We start from the raw sequence: 2,842 nt of genomic DNA, 5'->3' as shown, positions 1-2,842 counted from the left end.
ACGCCTCTAGTCTATACTAATAAAAGAGAAACATGCAAATTGGCGTCACTCTGCTATGCCCACCAGCCAATCAGGATGAGTATGCAAATTAATCCAACAAAGATGCCGGTTAATTTGCATAAGCCAGTGGGAGAAAGATCAATATCATATGATCTCAGTCATATGTGAAAAATAACTAAGAACATAAAGTGATGAGAAAATAGACCTAGAGTCAAAGAGACATGGAACACACTGGCAACCCTCAGAGGGAAAGAAGGAGAGGGTGGAGGGAGGAAGAATTCAACCACTAAACTCATGTGCATATATGCATAACCCATGGACACAGACAATGGGGTAGTGAAGGATTTGGGGGTAAGGTGCTGGGAGAGGTCACTAGGGGTAAAAAAAGGGACATGTATAATACTTTCAGCAATAAAAAGAAAAGTAACAAGCCAGCTCTAACCAGTTTGGCTCAGTGGATTGAGCATTGGCCTGTAGATTGAAGGGTCCCATGTTTGATTCTGGTCAAGGGCATATTCCCAGGTTATGGGCTCAATCCCTAGTAGGGGGTGTGCAGGAGGCACATGATCAATAATTCTCATCATTGAAGTTTTCATCTCACTCCATCTCCTTTCCTCTCTGAAATGAATAAAAATATATATTTTTTAAAAAGTCAAAGCTGTCTTTGGAAATTCAGGTCCCTGTGACCCCAGAACTGATCTTTCACAACATTGCCTTAGTGTAAAATACCTGCAGGGCACTTGGAGTCTGTCTTTCTTCCCATCAGGACAAATGAAAACTCAGTTCTCATACTGAGACTAAGGATGTGAGATGGGAAGTGAGTGGGGAGGTTAAATGGAGGCCAGCTTGCAGTGTGGGGTGGCTAATGACCAGCTAATGATGCAATGACCAGCTAATAGTTTGAATTTAGAGTGGGTTTCATTGGTCTCTACACCTACCCTCCCCCAAACACACACACTCACAGCCAACTCCTGATTGGACTGTCTCATGAGGAATTGGTCAAGAGGCTCAAGTATTTGTGAGAAACTGGTTGATTTCTAAGAAATTCTTACTGCAAATAGCTGCAGGGTGGGGTGAACAAGAAGAAAAGAGAAGAAAGGGGCTTAAAAAAGGAAACAGTAAGAGGGGGAAGACTATAAAAGAAGAGCCCAGCTGCACAGAGATCTCAGCTACTCCACTGGCCACCTCTTCAGTGCCCCCCGCAGCCCAGGATGAAATTGATTCTGCAGTGAAGAGGCTGTTATTGCTAAAAATGAGCTACAATGTGGCCACGGGGGAGAACTACAAGGCCACCGCCTTCCAGAGAGCCTTGCACCTGGGTTAGTGGTCCAGGTGCCATGGAAGCTGAAATGGATTTTGTGGACCCCTGAACTGAACAGAAGAACAGTGCAAAAGGCAGTGACTATGACAAGCTCATTGTTCTGTTTGGAAGCAGTAACATTGACCAAGAGCTGATAAACAGAATAGAGAAAACCAGGAGCCAGAGACTGCACTGCTTCCTGCACAGATGCACCTTCTTCTCAAACAGAGACATGAACCAAGTCCTCGATGCCTATGAAAACAAGAAGCTGTTTCACTTGTATATGGGCAGGGGCCCCTCTTCCAAAGCCATGCATGTAGGCTACCACATCCTGTTAATTTTCAAAAAGTGGCTGCAGGACATGTTTAATGAGCTCTTGCTCATCCAGATGGCAGATGACTAGAAGTACCTGTGGAAGACCTGACCCTGCACCAGGCGTATGGCTACTCCATGGAAAATGCCAAGGACATCATCACCTACAGCTTTCACATCAACAAGCCCATCTTCTCTGACCTCGACTACATGGGGGTGAGCACAGACTTCTACAAGAACATGGTGAAGATCAGAAGCACGTGACCTTCAACCAAGTGAAAGGCATTTTTGGCTTTTCAGACAGTGATTGCAAGGGGAAGATCAGCTTTCCTGCCATCCAGGCTGCTCCCTTCTTCAGTAACTCATTCCCACAGAACTTCGGGAGCGAGATGGACATCCAGGGCCTCAGCCCCTGTGCCATCAACCAGGATCCTTACTTCAGGATGACAAGAGATGTCACACCCAGGATCTTCTATCCTAAACCATCCTGCTGCACTTGACCTTCTTCCCCTCCCTGCAGGGGACTCAGACCCAAAGGAGTGCCAGTGACCCCAACTGGCCCACTTCCTCACAGACACTGCCAAGCAGATCAAGACCAAGGTCAACAAGTATGTGTTTTATGGAGGGAGACACATCATGGAGGAGCACAGGCAGTTTGGGGGAAATGGCCACCTGGACGTGTCCTTCACGTACATGACCTTCTTCCTCGAGGATGAGGACAAGCTGGAACAGATCAGGAATGATTACAGCAGTGGAGCCATGTTCACCTGGGAGCTCTAGAAGGAGCTCGTGGATGTTCTGCAGCCCCTCCTGGCAGAGCACCATTCCAGGTGCAAGTAGGCCAGGGAGGAGATATTCAAAGAATTCTTGACACACACCCCCACCCCTGCCCTGAGCTGTCCTATGACTTTCAATAATGCCCATTTTATATCTGCACAGAAAGAACCATAATTTATCCAGAGGCTCTGTCACGTGGCTTCCGGTTCCTGGTGTCTGTAACTCTGTGTGTCTGTCAGTACTGTTTCTCCCTGTGTCATCCTTTCCAAAGACACCCTGTGAGCTGCCTGCTCTGCCCCTAGGAGGACTTCCATTGGACAACATCCCACTCTACATAGACCCTTAAAGCCTGATGGTTATACAGCCTGTGGTCTAGGTGTTCATTTCAGGAAGTTTAATGGGTACAGGCCTATTTCAGCCCATCCCCCCAAAATCAAACAGAAATGCTAGCTG

General features: G+C 47.0%; 1 pseudogene; it reads left to right on the top strand.

The window, feature by feature from the left end:
• The first annotated feature begins 315 nt into the window (after window positions 1–315).
• On the top strand, window positions 316–2,529 carry LOC118653541 (annotated as a pseudogene).
• The last annotated feature ends 313 nt before the right edge of the window (window positions 2,530–2,842 follow it).

Source organism: Myotis myotis, unplaced genomic scaffold (assembly GCF_014108235.1).
Source record: "Myotis myotis isolate mMyoMyo1 unplaced genomic scaffold, mMyoMyo1.p scaffold_m19_p_4, whole genome shotgun sequence".
NCBI classification, from domain to species: Eukaryota; Metazoa; Chordata; class Mammalia; order Chiroptera; family Vespertilionidae; genus Myotis; species Myotis myotis.
Note: the sequence above shows the minus strand (reverse complement) of the source record. Positions and strands in the feature narration are given on the sequence as shown.